This window comes from Drosophila subpulchrella, chromosome X (genome assembly GCF_014743375.2).
Source record: "Drosophila subpulchrella strain 33 F10 #4 breed RU33 chromosome X, RU_Dsub_v1.1 Primary Assembly, whole genome shotgun sequence".
NCBI lineage: Eukaryota > Metazoa > Arthropoda > Insecta > Diptera > Drosophilidae > Drosophila > Drosophila subpulchrella.
Window position 1 is genome coordinate 1,507,502 of NC_050613.1, and position 20,447 is coordinate 1,527,948.

At 38.7% G+C, this 20,447-nt stretch overlaps 1 long non-coding RNA gene across 1 annotated transcript; it reads left to right on the forward strand.

Moving 5' to 3' along the window:
• Window positions 1–1,957: 1,957 nt before the first annotated feature.
• LOC119557370 lies at window positions 1,958–3,210 on the forward strand. The gene is made up of 3 exons (XR_005220072.1): window positions 1,958–2,162; window positions 2,744–2,886; window positions 3,085–3,210. It is a non-coding gene; the product is annotated as an uncharacterized LOC119557370 (long non-coding RNA).
• Window positions 3,211–20,447: the final 17,237 nt, after the last annotated feature.

Below are 20,447 nucleotides of genomic sequence, written 5' to 3' on the forward strand. Positions count from 1 at the left end.
CGATCAAGCGACAGCTAAGCTTGTGGGGCAGTGTGGACTGACGACTGACGAACTTTATGACAAATATTATTTTCCAGGCACTTTAAATATTTATTCTCGTTATGTTGGAGAGGAGAGAGGCTTACCAAGATCCCACGACCCGAATACGACGTAGCTTATGCCGGCAAATGGTGCCAGAATATCGGACGCCTCTCCCTCGGCCCAAGTCCCTGTCAGGACTCAGGCACTAATATGCCTACGTAACAAACTTGTAAAAAAAGATGTTGATGTTACAACCTTAAAGTTTGTAAATTCAAGCTTGGTATCCCCGATCACCTTTACGATTCAGTCTTCAAAAACGATTTCTGGCCGACCTCAGTTAAGGTCAATAGATTTATTCATAGTGAACGGGCCATTGTTGAAGGGGATGGAATCTTAGCTAATTTGCCGGAGCCTGGACAAACTTCAGCATCAAGTCATCCATCAAAAAACCCCTAGTGTTCGACGCCACTGGCGTCGTTACTTTTGCGGGACATTTTCTGCGAGCCTTTCCTCATTTGTCGGAGTCGTTTTCGCAACAACAAGCTGCTTGCCTTTCTCACTGCGCTCTCATCATCTTCTGTCTCTCTCCTAACGGACCATCAACAACATCAGCTGGAGCTTTTGTTGTCCGCTTTGCGTGACATTCGCCGTCCGCCTGGCTCTAATACAGTGGTCGGCACACACATACCATCACAGTTTGCCTTGCATTAGTGTAAGTGTAAAAAACACGAAGTTGGCGCGCAGCGCTCTGACGCCTGACGTTTCTCTGTTTTGCACTGAAATTCTCTGCCGCAGAAGCAAAAAAACACGCCGAAGCTGAGAAAAAAAAGACCCGAAGACTCATGCCGAAGTCATACGAACATCTACGTTATACGTGAGCGAGCAGAGGATGGGCAGAACACTATCCTATGCTCACTAGATAGGCCGCTGCCGACCACTGCTCTAATATCTGAGCGCTCCTCGAAGTTGCGCTCACATCATTTTCCGTTGCTCTCCTGACGCTTCATCAACAACATCAGCCGGAGCTTTTGTTGTCCGCTTTGCGTGACATTCGCCGTCCGCCTGGCTCTAATATCGGCGCGCTCCTCGGAGTTGCGCTCTCAACATCTTGCGCCTCTCTCCCGAAGTACCTAGAACATCGGCTGGATTCATACTCTTCATTAGGTTGGAAAGCCCTCATTGAAAATATGTTCTCTACATATTCGCCGCCGGAGTTAGACCAACATCGGATGCTGCTATCTTCGGATTCTGATACTAATGAGCTCAGCGCGTCTCTTGGGATAGCGCTCTGTTATATGAGTAGTCGGATACACTCTTCACTGTGCTCTTCACCGCCTCACTCTATTGATGCAATTTCTTCCGCGCTCTTTGGATGGCCGTCACAAAACAGGCATGCGTCATTAAGAAAATCATTTACATATTTGACTGCACTATTAATCCTTGGAATGACGATCTCAACCGGCCTATAAAAATACGTACGGATACGTTGCGCAACCCTGCAGTTCCACAATTGAGTTAGGCGCCTAATCGGCACGAAGCCGACTGCGACGTCGGCAGAGCAGCCAGCAACGCCGGCAGAGCTGAGCGCAACGGCGGCAAAGAGACGCGCTCTCAGTCGGCGTCCGCAAAGAGAACGCACAAAAAGTACTTTTGGGCTCTCCCTCTCTCGCAATGTCTCAGCTGAAGAAATGCGTGTGAGGGCAAGGAGGCCCAGCAATTAAAATAGCTAGACTTTTGTGCACCCTTTCCTTTTGAACCAATTAAAATAATATGTTTGGGTTTTAAACTATTTGTATTTCTTAAAAAAATGTATATGTTTATTAATATTATTTATTAATATGTGAAGTTTTAAAAATATATTTTTTTACAACGATTTGCATAGTCGGATATGTCTATAAATACCCTGCTTCTAAGTGCAAGATGCATAGACCAAACGGGACATGCCAAAAAAACAGAACAACAACGGATTAGCGGAACCGTTGTTGTTGTTGCTTGTTGTTTTTCTGGAAGGCACGCGCCTTTTTTCGTCTTTTTCACTTGCGTTTACTTAAGTGAAGGAGTTAGAAGTGACAGAAATCTACGAGCAATTAACTTTGTCAAATTCAATAGTGTCTTAAAATTGAAATAGAAACAATTCCCAGGTAAGTCGTTCGCAGACCAACAGTCTGAAAACAGTGAGACTAAAAAACAAGATAATCTATACTTAAAATAAGGGAAATACAAGATTCCCAAAAAAACACGTGGCGGAAAAAAAATAGCTGTGAAAAATATTAATTTTTGATGTGAAAAGCAACAAATGGTGCATATAATAAACAAATAAACAAATCTGTGAAAGCATTTAAAAATCTTACTGAGTGCAAAGTTTCTAGGGACAAAAAATAAGAGATGTTTGTTTTTGAAACTTATGTTTGTGGTTAAAATTCGTTAAAAATTAATATTAATAACATTAAACCACAATTCTTACTTTTGTGTACGTAAACAAACGTGGCTATTTAAATAAAAATCTCAAACATCTCTTATTTTCAGTCCCTGGAAAAGTGTTATTTTTTTTTCGCATCTGCAAAACCAATGAATGTTTTAATAAATAATAAAAAATACATAAATAGTGTGTGCTATATTTTTCTTAATAATTTTTTACAACAAAATAAAATAAATCAAGTGACCGAAAACAAAAGTTTGCAAATTTCTTCTCGATATTTTTTTAATTTTCTTATATTTTTAGACAAGGCTGATGGTAAAAATGGATGGCTAAGTCAATCCATTTTAAGCATATTATCCGAGGAACTTGTTCTGTCCCACAACTTGGAGGGGGCCAAAACAAGAAGAAGCTCAAAGTCTACCCAAATTTCGTCCGCGCCTTGTTAAGTAAGTTTTTATTGGGGCCGAAAGTAACTATTGTTTGTAAGCTTAATTTTTAAATGACTTCTGGGATTTTTACATTGAATACCAAAGATAACACATCTTTTATTATAAATAAAACTTACAAATAATGATTACTTTCGATCACTCGTTTTTATTTTCGTCTCGTTCTATTTTCAAAACTAATTTTTCTTCTAATACTAGATTCAATCGCTCGGAGCCCTCGGAGCCTCCCGAAAAGGCACTGCAAAAAGCAATGAGGTGCGTGAAAAACCAGATGCTGAAGAACCGACGACTCCGATAACACCGGGAACCCCCGAACTGAAATTTTAAATAAAAATAAATAAAAATTACAATTGAAATTATATTTGCTGCTAAGCGCTCAACGGGTGCCGAATGTGTGCCTTTTCTACTGCCTAATCCAGCGCTCAACGTGTGCCGAATGAGTGCCTTTTCTACTGCCTAATCGAGCGCTCAACGGGTGCCGAATGTGTGCCTTTTCTACTGCCTAATCCAGCGCTCAACGTGTGCCGAATGAGTGCCTTTTCTACTGCCTAATCGAGCGCTCAACGTGCGCCGAATGTGTGCCTTTTCGACTGCCTAATCGAGCGCTCAAAGGGGTGCTCAAAAATGCGCCGAATGGGTGCTAGTTTTTATGCACTGATGAACCCTAGGACATGCCCATGTTAATTTGAGCACCTAATCCCATATAAATTAGGCGCCTATTAGGCGCTGAGTGATGAACTTTTTGCAGTGATTGAGTGCCTAATCGGCGCCGAATGGTACTGCAGGGAAGGTACTTAATAGTATTTACGATCACGCGAGGCCGACATCTAACTTGGATGTTGAGAATTCCTCTTCAACAATATGCGCTGATTGGCAACCTGCTATGGGCTTGTCCGGCATGAGAACTAAAACGCAGTCTGTCTTTATGAATACTTCCAACAGTGACTATGACATTATCATACTGGTTGAGACTTGGCTAAATTCGAACTTTATTTCGAATGAATTTTTCGATCCTAAATTATTCCAAGTTTTTCGTAAAGATAGAGACTTCGGCAGAATGCAGTGCGATAGAGGTTGTGGTGTCATCGTGGCTGTTAGCCGTAAATTCTGTTGCACTGTAATTCGACTCCTTATTGATGACTCCCTTCTGGACCAATTGGCGGTGACGGTGTCTGGCTTATCCGGGAAGATATCGATTGTGGCTTCCTATGTTCCACCTGGCAGTGATTCTGGGCTTTACCAGGCTCACTTAGACAACATCGCTAACATCCATGCCAGCTTGGAGGACGCTGATGGCATATGTGTGGTGGAGACTTCAACCTTAGCTCTGTTTTCTGGACGTGGGATCCACAAGCATCTGCTATGGTGCCTGGAAATGTGCATCATTCACATGAAATAATTGTCATTGATGACTGTTTTAGTATGGGCCTCACCCAAAGCTTCTTGATTTAATCTTCATTAATTCTATTGTTCATTCTAACGTAACTCTGGCTGAATTTACGATTTCAAATTGTGTTGTACATCACAAACCCTTGTGCTTAAACATCGAATTTTACAGCTTTCTGCCATTCAACGATTCTAATCCTAGGTATATATTTGATCCCTCTAGTTTGAGTTCCCTAAGGGATTGCCTGCTATCCTTAAATTGGGGTGCCTTGCTATCGAACCCTTGCATTGAAACTAATTATAAAACCTTTCTTTCAACGATTAGAAATACTCTTGGCAGCATAGTCCGTTCCAAGGTACGTGGTTCCTACAGGCTTCCTTGGTATACTAAGGGACTGCAAAAATTCAAAAACCTTAGGAACAAATATTACAAAAAATTTTCTAAACCACATAACCTGGCCGATGGTAAAATATATAGGCAGCACAAACGTGAGTTTGAGTTTCTTAATAAGTTTATATATATCCAATACATTTGTGAAGTTGAGCCTAGTTTGAAGGCCAACCCCAAGGCGATTTGGCGCTTTGTTAACTCAAAAAAACGTCTATACCTTCAACAATGTCGTATGGTGATGTTGTTGCTTCCACCGAGGCCGATATGGTCAATTTGTTTGCTGCCTTTTTTTCCTCGAACATGGAACCTTCCGATGATTGGTATGCCCTGGAAACTTTAAATTCAATTTCAGAAATTTGCAACATTGGAAGCCTGGACGTATCGTATGATGACATTTCTGAAGCAATTAGTTATTTTGGTGATTCCCCAAGACTAGACTTTGATAGAATTTTTTCATTCTTCCTAATGAATTTTATTGCCAGTCTTAACCTACCCCTGCAAACTATGTTCTCTTCTTCTTTGTCTCAAGGATGATTCCCAATTAGATGGAAAATTTCTAGAGTCATGCCGGTCCATAAAGGAGGAAGTAAATTTGATATTTCTAACTATAGCCCAATTGCTAAAATCAGCTAAATTGTTCGAAAGAACAATTTTCAAAAAATTATCTTTCTTAATAAGATCTTACATCGAACCTAATCAACATGGCTTCATGCCCGGTCGATCCACTACGACCAACTTGGCTATTGTTACCAATCACTGTATACATGCACTTGAGGATCACTTACAGATGGACACGATTTACACAGATTTTGCCAAAGCTTTTGACGAGGTTTCCAAACTTGGCTTTCACTCCTCTTTTCTTAATTGGATAGCATCGTATTTGGATAACCGACGCTATCATGTTGAAGTAGGTGGTGCATTATCCCATCCTTATAAAGCGACATCTGAGCTTCCTCAGGGTAGCTCTCTTGGCCCTTTACTTTGCATTATTTTTATAAATGACATTTGTGCCTGTATCCATTTTTCTAGCTTCCTTCTTTATGCGGATGACGTAAAGATCTATAGGACTGTCAATACCGTAAATTATTCGATATTGCTTCAATCTGACCTAGATAGTATCGGTAGTTGGTGTTCCAAGAATAGTTTGCCTTTAAAGCTTAACAAATGCCACATCGTTCGTTATGCAAAACGTTCTGTAACCATTCCATCCACTTATCACATCAATAGCCACCCTCTCTCTGTTTTGAATGAAATAGTTGATCTGGGGATATTATTTGATGACAAATTTCTGCTTAATGAGCACCTGAATTTTATATTACCAAAGACTTATGCAACGTTCGGCTTTGTTAAGCGAAACACTTTATTATTCAAAGATCCGTATTCCAGATTGTCTGTATACTCTGCCTTTGTCCGTTCTAGGGTTGAATATGCTTCCTTTATTTGGAATCCCTCGGGAAGTGTCCAAATCAATAGGATTGAGAGGTTGCAGAAAAAGTTTTTGAAGTTTGCATTGCAATCCTTGCATTTTACTGAACCGGCTCCGTCCTATGATGGTCAGTGTTCCCTGCTTCACACTTGTTTCTTGACGGATCGCCGTGCAACTGCTGGCCTTCTCTTTCTGAATGATCTGCTAGTAGGAAATATTGATTGTCCTTCCTGTTGGGATGCATCAATTTTAATGTTCCTGCTAGGAATCCATTCCTGGACCGTGCTGTCAGAACTAATTATGCTCGCAATGAGCCACTACTAAGGGCTCTTAGATTGTTTAATTCTTTGCCTTCTAGCATTAGATTCAGCTGGGGGACCGAGAAAGATATGCTAAGGCAAACCCTTAGGGAATATTTCTTAATTAATTTTCAATAATAGATTGAGGATAATCATATGTATCAAGATAAGGATTTATCCATTGGCGATAAGTAAATAAATAAATAATAGTGGGCATTTGTCCCACCCTGCCCCTAACGCTCCAATTTTCTAAGTTTTCACTTTTACACTTTCATCGCTCTTTCTCCCAAGCCAATTGAGACTTTCAAAGTTTTTGTATGCAATCTTCTTAGTTTTTGCGATACCTTTCGATTGCTGCATCATTCGTTACTATCAGACCATCACAGCAGATTTTCAATTCCGCGGCTATACATACATAGTCGCCTTCGCACAATCTCCTGGTGCGCTTCGTCACTACGTGGACTGCCGGCTACAGTGCTATAAATGGCAATTACTAACGCCGCTCAATACATACATGCACTCAAATAAAACCGTCATCAATATACCCCTATTTAGGTGTCAATTTGACATTATTGACTGACAAAAAATCTCTCTGAAGTTATTAAATTGACCCAAATATAGGATCACTTTTCCACTTGAAAAAAAGTTTTGTACGAAAAAGCTTTTTTGTCAGAAAAAACATTCTGCCGCACGAAAATAAAATATGTATACGCATGGCTCAGACTGCTAGCGCATTGTTTTTTATGCATGGGCCTGATGGTTAGTGGTTCGAGACCCGCTCATGACAAATTTATTTCTTTTTTTATTTGATATCTGAAAATGTTTTAAATACAATTTTGTTACTACAATTGATAAGGAAATGTTAGATATTGTTCTTAAAAATCTTACAGCGTACTTTGCATGGGCGCTTACTTGAACCGGGGACCTTTCGCATCAGAGACAGAAGTATCCACGGTTGTTTTAAAAATGACACTATTTAGGGTCAAATAGGATTTTTCATACAATGTAGTATACTTTTGATACTTATTTAGTATCAAATTGATGCCAATAATTTCATCATAGGTGTAGTGTCATTTTCACCCACACTTATAAAATTGACATTTTTTTTATGGCTGTATATGAGTGATTCTTTGTGAAACGTATCGAGATTTTCATTATGGTCTCAAAACGATTTAATATTTTTATGACGATATTATACCATTTATATAGGATTTTAAAAAAATTAAAAAAATGTATCCATTTGACAGAATCAAAGATATGGCGGTGAATTTTTTTGTTAAGATTGCGTATAACTTTAAATAACATGGTGTAAAAAAAAAAAAAATTCTTCTTAATTATTATTTTTGCCAACCTTTCAGATAAAAATAACTTCCATAACAGTTTCCAAACAACTTATAGTCCAAACTTTAAAAAAAAACAAGGAAGAACGCTATAGTCGAGTACCTCGACTATCAGATACCCGTTACTCAGCTAAAAAGACCAAAGGGAAATGGGGATATGCAAGCAGCAAGGCGAGATTGAAATGCGCCACCTATCGGCGGTAGACAGATTTAAGCGTTATGGGCGTGGCAAATTTTTTTTTGGATCAATCGACAGGTATTGACAAGACCAATACATTTCATTTAAATTTTTTTTCCTAGCATAAAAATTGTGGGCGCCACAGATTTGGGCGGTTTGTGGGCGTTCCGTACAAGGCTACGGAATCAAAATTTTATATCCCAATTCTCTTTCCTCTATAGTTTCCGAGATATCCGCGTTCATATTTACGATTTTTCGAAGTTTGTGGGCGGTTTGTAACCATTTAAGTGGGCGTGGCAAACTTTTTTTTGGGTTAATCGATAGGTATTGATGAGAACAATACATTTCAGTTAAAATTTTAATTCTAGCATCAAAACTGCAGGAGCCACAGTTTTGAGCGGTTTGTAGGCGTTAGAGCGTTACCGAAAAATGACCAGGGCTGGATACATACACTAAATATCGAGTATTGAATAATTATCGAATTTTATTTGACTTCTTTTGACCATTTTCAAATAAGTTTTAAACTTAATTTATGCTTTTTTTTGCGAAATTACAAAATGAATACTTGTTTAAAGCGCATATTGTATGTACAACATAAAAGAATACAAGGAAGAACGCTATAGTCGAGTACCTCGACTATCAGATACCCGTTACTCAGCTAAAGGGACCAACGGGAAATGGAGATATGCAAGCAGCAAAAACGAGATTAAAACGCCACCTACCGGCGGTTGACAGATTCAAGCGTTATGGGCGTTAAAGTGGGCGTGGAAAACTTTTTTTTAGATCAATCGATAGGTATTGATGAGTCCAATACATTTCAGTTAAAATTTTTAATCTAGCATGAAAATTGTGGGCGCCACAGGCTTGGGCGATTTGTGGGCGTTAGAGTGGGCGTGGCATGTTCGCGTAACAAACTTGCGCTGCGTACAGGGCTAAGGATTCTAAATCTGAGATCCCAATTCTCTATCTTTGATAGATATCCACGTTCATACTTACGATTTTTTGAAGTTTGTGGTAGGCTTGTGGGCGTTAAAGTGGGCGTGGCAAACTTTTTTTGGGTGAATCGATAGGTGTTGATGAGAACAATACATTTCAGTTAAAATTTTTATTCTAGCAACAAAACTGTAGGAGCCACAGTTTTGGGCGGCTTGTGGGCGTTAGAGTGGGCGTGGCACTCTGCTGAAACAAACTTGCGCTGCGCCGAAATCTTAGGAATCTGCATGCCTAATCCCAGTATTGTAGTTTTATAGTTTCCGAGATCTCAGCGTTCATTCGGACAGACAGACAGACGGACAGACGTACATGGCTAGATCGACTCGGAATATATATACTTTATGAGGTCGGAAACGCTTCATTCTGCCTGTTACATACTTTCCGACGAATATAGTATACCCTTTTACTCTACGAGTAACGGGTATAAAAATCTGCGATTTTAAAGACTAAATGTTCATTTTGTATACCCTTGCAGAGGGTATTGTGATTTCAGTCAGAAGTTTGCAACGCAGTGAAGGAGACGTTTCCGACCCCATAAAGTCGGTCAAGCCATGTCCGTCTGTCCGTCCGTTTCTACGCAAACTAGTCTCTCAGTTTTAAAGCTATCAGGCTGAAACTTTCCCAAAAGTCGTATTTCTTTTGGAGGTAGTATATAAGTCGGAACCAGCCGAATCGGAAAACTATATCTTTTAGCTCTTATTGGAATATACGGAAAAAATTTAATAAAATTATATCTTTGGTTTTTTAAACATTTAACCTTCTACGCTTGGAAACAACATTTCTTAGTTAGTTCTAAACTTTGAACTTAATTTTATCAAAATAAGACAACAATATCATATAGCTGCCATAGGAACGATCGGAAAATTGGTGGGAAAATAATATGAAACAAATTATAGCTTCGGTGTTTTTTGTACTATTGGGGATAACTTATTTTGTTTTATTAAGAATTATTACTGCAAGGGTATAAAAACTTCGGCTTGCCGAAGTTAACTTCCTGACTTTAAACATTGACTTAAAACGTACTGCACGAAATAAGCTGAGGCATGGAAAAATCTATACACTTATTTTTTATTAAATAATTGTTTTGTTTTTATGATTAAGAAAATCGATTTCGTTCAATAAGCATATTAATATTCCCTATTAAAATACTGTATTTATATTTTTCTGTTATCTTTCATAGCTTAGCAGAAATAACGAGTAGAACTTTTTTTAAGGTAACTGCACGAAATAAGCTGCGAGCCACTGTAAGTTCTTCACAGGTCTTTCGCCACACTTTTCCTTCTCCATCAGATCCGAATATATTGAATTTGCTTTCATCACTAAATATTACTTGTTCCCAGTACTCCCAATTCCGGTCTAAACACGTTTAAGCAAAAGAAAGCAGCTTTGATATATTGATGGATGAGAGCAAGGGTTTCTTTGTAGGGCATCTCCCATGCAAATCTTGGCTCCTAAGCACTCTTCGGACGGTTTCAGTGGTTACGCTTGTTCCCAGGGATATGGATATGACAGTATTAATTTTTGGAGCCGATAAGTGCGGGTTTTTCCTGTTTTCTTCGAGGATTTTCCTCTCTTCTCTGCAAGTTAATGATTTCGGACGGCCAGAACGATGTAGATTTTCCAGGGAATTTCTGTATTTCTGTCGGGAAATGACACTCCTTATGGTTGAAAAACTTCTATCGAACATACCACAAATATAATCAATTGATCGACCCTCATTATGTAGGTGTATTAGTTTTTTTTACGAAACGTTTAACTTCGTTCCCTTCGGCATTTTGTCAGAGATTTACACCAAGAATGTCACCAAAAGTTTGCGTTTTTCCCCGAATTCAGTCTTTAAAATAGAATCGCAACCAAAGTCCAAAAAAAATTAATGCGCTAGCCCCAAAAATACTAAAAATTACAAAATTCGTATGCGCAACGAATACTTTTGTGAGCATACAAAACGGTTTATATTTATGTTTGTAATATATCTTTGGAAACATAAATGTTTATACATTATAAAATGGTTACTTATTTAAAATTGATCTTGTTCTCTTAACCCTTTTGCAACGAATACTTTTGTGAAACACTGTAGGCAAAAAAATTTACAATCTCAGTTACAGTAGCTTTACTGCTTAAATATATCCCATGCACTCCCCACTGCACTTAGCTGAGTAACGGGTATTTGATAATAACTTCAAAACAAAACCAAATATTTGAGTTCAGATTTTTATTTGGGTTTTTTGGCAGAAATTTCTTGTTAAATCATTAAAAATAATATAAAAATAGATAAGAAATTACTTACCCTAAAAACAAAAGTTAATATAAAGGTGTATATATTTTGATTTGGTTTTATATTGATATAATGAAAATATAATGAGAAAAAAGGTGTTCCACCGCCCATTTTTTACATGTTACCGCCCTTACGGGCAGCCGCACTAGCTGAATTTATTAATAATTTAATATTTCCAGCCGTGGATTTGATTAAATTTGAAGTTTCTCTTCTCTGAGCCCTTGCCCCCGACAACAAATAAGGCAATTATGGCCTGTCTGTCGATCTCCGCCTATTTATGCAAACCTCAGTCTGGGATGTAAGCAAAGTTGAGTACTTTCTTTTGAAATGATTACAAATTTCTTTTGCAAGATGTTGCGGGACAATCTATAAGAAAAAGTTTCGCTTTGTTTTTTCAAAACATCCTCATAAGCATCTGAACCAGCTATCGAATATCTAAATCTGTCAAATATTGCCTGCTTTGTCTCCAAATCCCAAACAACTCTGTATTGGCCAACCTGAGTTTGTGACCTAAAAAGGTAAATTGCGACGAAAGTGCACTTTAGGATTGCACTTGTTTGATAAAAACTTAGTTTGGTGCCCTAAAAGGGTATACTAGGTTCGACGGAAAGTATGTAACAGGCTGAAGGAAGCCTTTCCGACCCCATAAGGATATATACTCTTGATCAGGATCAGTAGCCGAGTCGATCTAGCCATGTCCGTCTGTCCGTCTGTCCGTATGAACGCTGAGATCTCGGAAACTATAAAAGCTACAATACTGGGATTAGGCATGCAGATTCCTGAGATTCCTGCGCAGCGCAAGTTTATTTCAGCAGAGTGCCACGCCCACTCTAACGCCAACAAACCGCCCAAAACTGTGGCTGTTAGCTGAAATGTATTGTTCTCATCAATACCTATCGATTGACCCAAAAAAAGTTTGCCACGCCCACTTTAACACCCACAAACCGCCCACAAACTTCAAGAAATCGTAAGTATGAACGTGGATATCTCGGAAACTATCAAAGATGGAGAATTGGGATTTCAGATTTAGATTCCGTAGCCTTGCAGCGCAAGTTTGTTACGCGAACATGACACGCCCACTCTAACGCCCACAAATCGCCCAAGCCTGTGACACCCACAATTTTCATGCAAGATAAAAAATGTATTGGTCTCGTCAATGCCTATCGATTGATCCACTTTTTACACTTAAAAAAAAATTGGTACCATAGAAATAATTTTAAGTGCCCTTTTCTTAATCAGGGAGATGTACCTTACCGGAAAACAAAGGCTTCCTTGAAGAAAGAAAGGAAGGAAAAAAGATTTGCCACGCCCACTCTAACTCCCATAACGCTTAAATCTGTCTACCGCCGGTATGTGGCGCATTTCAATCTCGCTTTGCTGCTTGGATATCTATAGCGTTCTCCTTGTTGTAAGCTCAATTCTTAAAAAAAATTATTCCTTCCTTATTAGAGTTATTATTATTCCTACAAAAAGTGGTCCACCAGCCCATAGTTCAATGTGGTAACACACTCACAGACCTTTAGCGGCACTTGTTTAAGCTGTTAGCATATGCACAGAAAGAAATGTTTACCTTATATTACCGCTCCGCAGTCTATTTAACTTTTCGGTCTTTTCAGCCCCCTTTAACCACCTTTTTGATTCCCCTTTACCCCTTTAACACCCCCTGGCCAATTCTATATGTGTGTGTTTTGGGGGAGCTTTAGCAAAACTTTGTCATTAAGTTAGGTGTACGTTTGTTTTTTGACTTAGCTGGGCCAACACTTTAAACAGAGAGTGAACGGGGCTGAGAAGGGAAGCAAAAACAAGGGGCTTATAAGGCGGAAATGGGGCTTAAATTGGGGGAACAGAAGAAACGCATCATAATTTAGTGTAGTTTGCGAAATGTACGTTCGTGTTGAAAGGAACACTTCTCCACACCTAATCCACCCTGCCAAAGTTGCACTTCCCTTTAAATCATATACATGGCGAAGCATACGATCGGAAAAGTTGGAAAAACGCACTTAGAATGAGTCATGGAAATGAGTTTATGCCAGGATGGATAACTTTAAACATTGCTTTTACAACTGCAACCGAAGTTAAAAGCTGAAAGTTAAATTTCAACGCGGGGTGTATGAGTTGTCTTAGGCATTAAAGCTTTTATAACAATGCGTAGTAATATTTTTATACCAGTTACTCTTAGAGTAAAAGGGTATACTAGATTCGTCGGAAAGTATGTAACAGGCAGAAGGAAGCGTTTCCGACCCCATAAAGTATATATATTCCGAGTCGATCTAGCCATGTACGTCTGTCAGTCTGTCTGTCTGTCCGTATGAACGCTAAGATCTCGGAAACTATAAAACTACAATACTGGGATTAGGCATGCAGATTCCTGAGATTTCTGCGCAGCGCAAGTTTGTTTCAGCACGGTGTCACGCCCACTCTAACGCCCACAAGCCGCCCAAAGCTGCGGCTACTACAGTTTTGTTGCTAGAATAAAAATTTTAACTGAAATGTATTGTTCTCATCAACACCTATCGATTGACCCAAAAAAAGTTTGCCACGCCCATTTTAACGCCCACAAACTTCAACAAATCGTAAATATTAACGTGAATATCTCTGAAACTATCAAAGATAGAGAATTGGGATCTAAGATTTAGATTCCGTAGCCTTGTACGCAGCGCAAAATTGTTACGCGAATATGCCACGCCCACTCTAACGCCCACAAACCGCCCAAGCCTGTGGCGCCCACAATTTTTATGCTAGATACAAATTTTTAGCTGAAACGTATTGGTCTCGTCAATACCTATCGATTGATCCACGATTGATTGATCGATTGATTGGCCACGCCTACTCTAACGCCCATAACGCTTAAATCTGTCTACCGCCGGTAGGTGCCGCAGCTCCAGCTTGTTTCAGCAAAGTGTCACGTCCACTCTGATGCCCACAACGCTAAAGTCTGTTTGGAGCACACATGTTGGAAGATATTCTTTCAGTGTAAATTAAAACTCATTTTACTGAGAATCAAACCAATCGCATTATTTATTAAATGCTATGACTAACAAAGTTAAAAATGCTTTGGCAAGATGAGTTGTACCTCTGCCGACCGCTAGGTGCCGTAGCGCTGATAACGGTGGTGCATGCCAAATCGAATTGGCGTGGAATTTTACTTGATTTTTATACCCGTTACTCGTAGAGTAAAAGGGTATACTAGATTCGTCGGAAAGTATGTAACAGGCAGAAGGAAGCGTTTCCGACCCCATGAAGTGTATATATTCTTGATCAGGATCACTAGCCGAGTCGATCTAGCTATGTCCGTCTGTCCGTCTGACCGTCTGTCCGGATGAACGCTGAGATCTCGGAAACTATGAGAGCTAGGCTATTGAGATTTGGTGTGCAGATTCCTTAGCTTCTTACGCAGCGCAAGTTTGTTTCAGTAGAGTGCCACGCTCACTCTAACGCCCACAAGCCACCCAAAACTGTGCCTCCTACAGTTTTGATGCTAGAGTAAAAATTTAGACTGAAATAAATTGTTCTCATCAATACCTATCGATTGACATAAAAAAAACGCCCACAAACCGCCCACAAACTTCAAAAAATCGTTAGTATGAACGCGGATATCTCGGAAACTAACAAAGATAGAGTATTGGAATTTCAGATTTAGATTCCGTAGCCTTGTACGCAGCGAAAGTTTGTCATGCGAATATGCCACGCCCACTCTAACGCCCACAAACCGCCCAAGCCTGTGGCGCCCACAATTTTATTGCTAGATTAAAAATTTTAACTGAAATGTATTGGTCTCGTCAATGCCTATCGATTGATCCAAGACAAATGATGCCACGCCCACTCTAACGCCCATAACGCTAAAAATCTGTCTACCGCCGGTAGGTGGCGCATTTCAATCTCGCTTTGCTGCTTGCATATCTCCATATTCCTTTGGTCCCCTTAGCTGAGTAACGGGTATCTGATAGTCGAGGTACTCGACTATAGCGTTCTTCCTTGTTTTTTGTCGATTTGCATTGGTGTTGTATCGAGTAAAAACACCTCTTAATGATGTAAGGGGTCGTGACGATCGCTTCTTTGACTTACAAAAGTTATAATATTAATTATGTGATGAAAAATACTTTTAAACTGGATTAAATAAATACACTTTCTAAATATAGTCCAAAATATGAACATTCCGATTTTCATCTAAGCTTACAAAGGCATTTAGACACTCGAAAATATAACGAGGGCGTGGCCAAGCGGAACTGTGTCAGGTCCCGGTTGTTTTGACCCGGGCTATAAGCCTGTGCAAGACCTGTTTTTTTCTTTTTATTTTTAATCTGCTAATTTAAATTTTATTATAAAATAAGTTTAACAACTAAATAAAAACTTTCTACTTATTTACACCAGTTGGACTTTTTTGGGTGCAAACTAAAGATTTTTGATTCAAATTACGTTGGACAACTGTGGCCACGTAAAAATCAAAAGGGCCTGAACAGTTCTGAAGAATTTAACTACCTTCATGGTTTTTATACCCGTTTCTTGTAGAGTAAAAGGGTATACTAGCGTTTCCGACCCCATAAAGTATATATATTCTTGATCAGGATCACTATCCGAGTCGATCTAGCCATGTCCGTCAGTATGAACGCTGAGATCTCGGAAACTACAAAAGCTAGAAATTTGGGATTTGGCATGTAGATTCGTGAGCTTCTTGCGCAGCGCAAGTTTGTTTCGTCAGTGTCCAAACCGCACAAAACTGTGGCTCCTACCGTTTTAATGCTAGAATAAAAATTATAACTGAAATGTATTTTTCTCATCAATACCTATCGAAAAGATTGCCACGCCCACTTTAACGCCCACAAGCCGCCCACAAACTTCAAAAAATCCTAGGTATGAACGCTGATATATCGGAAACTATCGAAGATAGAGAATTGGTTTAGATTCCGTAGGGTAGGTGGCGCATCTCGCTTTGCTGCTTGCATATCTCTATCTCCCTCTGGTCCGTTTAGCTGAGTAATGGCTGGTAGCTCATCTATATGCCAACTTTCTAGCTTTTGTAGTTTCCGAAATATCAGCGTTCATACGGACGGACAGCCAGACGGACATGGCTAGATCGACCCGGTTAGAGATCCTGATGAAGAATATATACACTTTATGGGGTTAGAAACGCTTCCTTTTATCTGTTACATACTTTCTGATGAATCTAGAATCCCCAGTTACTGTACGAGTAACGGGTATAATAAATTTTTGGGCAACAAATCGCCAGTTCTTAAAATTTTAGGAAAATATTTTTTTTCTGGTGTATAAGCAAACAAATTTTAGAGATTTCTTTAACGCCTACAAACGTCCAAAACGTAAAATCAATACCCATCTACATGCCAAAAATCGGACCATTCTATAAAAAATTATAACCAAACAATAATTAATAACAAGGAAGTTAACTTCGGCAAGCCGAAGTTTGTATACCCTTGCAACTATAATTATTAAATTTAAAAATACATAAAATGATATTCCCAATAGTATAAGATAATATGTCAAAAAACACCGAAGCTATAATTTGTTTCATATTATTTTCCCACCTATTTTCCGATCGTTCCTATGGCAGCTATATGATATAGTCGTCCGATTTGATAAAATTAAATTCGAAATTCAGAACTAATTAAAAAATGTTATTTCAAAGCGTAGGAGGTTATATGTTGAAAAACACCAAAGCTATAATATGTTTCTTATTATTTTTCCACCAATTTTCCGATCGTGCCTATGGCAGCTATATGATATAGTCGTCCGATTTCGATAAGATTTAATTCGAAATTCAAAACTAATTAAAAAATGTTATTTCCAAGCTTAGGAGGTTATAAGCTAAAAACACCATAGATATAATTTTTTAAAATTTTTTTTCCGATTATTCCTATGGGAGCTATAAGATATAGTTGTCCGATCCGGCTGGTTCCGAATTATATACTACCTGCAAAAGAAAGAAAACTTGGGAAAGTTTCAGCCCGATAGCTTTAAAACTGAGACTAGTTTGCGTAGAAACGGACGGACAGACGGACAGACGGACATGGCTAGATCGACTCGTCTAGTCATGCTGATCAAGAATATATATACCTTATGGGGTCGGTAACGTCTCCTTCACTGCGTTGCAAACTTCTGACTTAAATCAATATACCCTCTGCAAGGGTATAATAAGCAAGCTCAATAGATTACGAGAGGGATGGAAAACCGGCTGCTAACGAAATTTCACTAGCGCCACATAGGTTTCACGTTATGTGGCGTATTAGTGAATTATCGTAAACAACCGATAGGAATGAACAATAGGTGGCGCTATTTTGTCAGCTGAGTAACGGTTATCTGATAGTCGAGGCCGTCAGCTATAGCGAATTCTCTTGTTAAAATTGTGTTACTGAAAAATCGGTCGCATCTGTTGACGACATAAACAATACAGCTAAACTAAAAAAAGTCCAGACCTAAATCGCGTTTCAATTTGTTACCAACCGTTTCAATTAAAATGTTCGTCCACAACTTGGTCAAAAGTTTTCCTGCAAAAAAAATTATGGAAGCAGAAAGTTTGCAACAGCGTGACCGGGAATGGTGCCCTAAGCCTCGAATACGGCAATCCCACAAAGTGCTCTTCAGGTTGCTCATAAATGCTTACTGACAATCGATAACTGTCAGACATATAAATCACGCCGGAGCCAGCAGCCAGGTGGCGCCATCTGTGTGTTATATTTGGCTCCCAAAAGTGTGACCGAGTCCACCGGAAATAGAGCGACCGCAACCAATTCAACTTGTAATACATTTATGCAATATTCAGCTACCCTAGAAGCAGCAACTAAGAGCGTGTAAGCCGCCGATTTGCTGAATGCTGAACATAATACAAGGTGAGTTCCAAAGTAAACAGGACTTTTTGAATCTAGCGCCCTCTAGTGGCGCCATCTATATGTCAACTGGTGCGTTAGAATTTGCTATCCGACTTCCAGTAAAAATTTCATGACATTTCATCTATTGGAAGTGAGGTTATTGCGTTTTAAGTGTCAATATGTTTTTGTCATCGGTGCGAAAATGAGCTTCGAACAAAGAGCCAACATTAAATTTTGTTTTAAAATTGGTAAAACTTTTACCGAAACGTTTCAATTGATGAAACAAGTTTATGGCGATGATTGCCTATCCCGTAGCAGAGTGCACGAGTGGTTTCAACGTTTTCAAAGTGGTCGTGAGGACATAAATGACGATGAACATGTGGGCCAACCAAAATCCGTGATCACCGAAAATTCCATCGAAACTGCGCGTGAATTCATAAAAAATCAGCCGAAATCATCATTGAAATTCATGGAAATAGAATTGAACATCTCCAAAACATCGATTTATCGCATTTTGACCGAACATTTGGGCTTACAAAAGGTGTGTGCACGGTTTGTTCCGCACAAATTGACTGACGTCCAAAAATTGCGCAGAATTCAACATTCGAAGGACATCATTAAAGAGGCAAAAAAAGAACCGAACTTCCTTTACAAGATTGTGACTGGTGACGAAACGTGGTGTTTTCAATATGATCCCGAAACGAAACGGCATAGTGCTGAATGGAAGGCGCCGGACGAGCCGAAACCCAAAAAATCGCGCCTGGAGAAGTCAAAAGTGAAGACAATGCGGATTTGTTCTTATGATTCCAAGGGTATTGTCCACAAAGAATTTGTTCCACCCGGCCAAAACGTTAATGCGGTATTCTACCTTGGAGTTTTGAAGCGTTTGGTGAGCCGTATTCGACGTGTTCGGCCCGAATATCGCGAAGATGGAAGTTGGCGTTTGTTGCACGATAATGCGCCGTCTCATCGATCGACGCTTGTGTCCGACTATTTGACCAAAAATCACATTTTAACGATCAACCACTCCCCGTATTCACCTAATATGGCACCGTGCGATTTCTACCTTTTCGGAAAAATGCATTTGCCGATGAAAGGAAAGCGTTATGCAGACGTAGAGGCCATTCAAAAGGATTGCACCGGCATACTGGCGGCCATACCGGGCAATGAGCTAAAACACTCGTTCGACATACTTTTGGACCGTGCAAAACGCTGTATTAAAGCAGAAGGAGACTATTTTGAATAAAATAAATTGATTTTGCCGAAAAAACTATTTGTTATGTCTTTTTTTTAAAAGTCGTGTTTACTTTGAAACTCACCTTGTATAATAAAATAACATAAAATAATAATCATAAAATATTAAAATTTAAATAAGATTTTGTTCTTATCAATACCCACCTACATGCCAAAAATAATTTAAATCGGACTATTCATTAAAAAGTTGTAACCAAAACATTTTTTTGTGCAAGTTTCTAGAATTGAATTCTTAAACAATTTTGTGTGCAAAGGAAAAAAAAATGTAGAACACGATGTATCTGTGGTGCAGCGGTAGTACCTCGACTGCGAACACCGCGGTCGTGAGTTATATTCTCGCAACGACCACGATGATTTTTCTCAAAAAGTAAGTTGTTTGATATTTATGTTATTTCCTGATTCTGTTTAATGACTACTTTCAGTTCCTATGGCCATATGGCCAAATAAAAACTTTCTATAGAAGCGGCATGCACTTTGGCAGTAGGGATCTCAAAAATATATTAAAATATCGATATATCGATGATATTAAAAAAAATATTATCATAGCGATATTTTTTGGGCCGAAATATCAAATATTGATATAATTTTTAAATGATATTTTGGTCTTTTTTTAAGGTTGGTCACTTAAAGCCTTAGCCGACGCCAAAATGAGCGCTAAAAAATTTTTCTCTGAGTTTACAATAAACTCAGCAAAGTACACACTGTGTTGTAAAATAATTAAAACTAGCGTAAACACATCCAACCTAACATCGCATTTAAAAAATAAACACCAAGATGCTTTTCTCAAATGTTCAAAGGTAAGTAAATGCAAAAACCCGGAATGTGGAAGGAATTTGAAAATGTCTCCTTAAGAGTCAAAAAATTGTGTTTTCGGGTTTTTTTGAACCCCTATAAATTCAAGAAAAACAATTTTTTATTCTCAAAAGAAAAATTTTTTTGTATCCTTTTCTTGGCGACCGTTTTCCTGGCCAAATTCGTGATTTGCATCATATATATATAAAAATATATAAGGAACCTAAGCTTTCATTTTAGCATTCTTGTCTTTAATAAAAAATGTGAAATTAATTTGATAAAATTTTTCGATTTATTGAATTTCTTCATATCTTATTTTTTCAAAAACCAAATATCATCGATACGATATTTTTAAAAAAATTCGACAACCCTAACGAGAACTCTGACTGATAGCTAGACTATACTC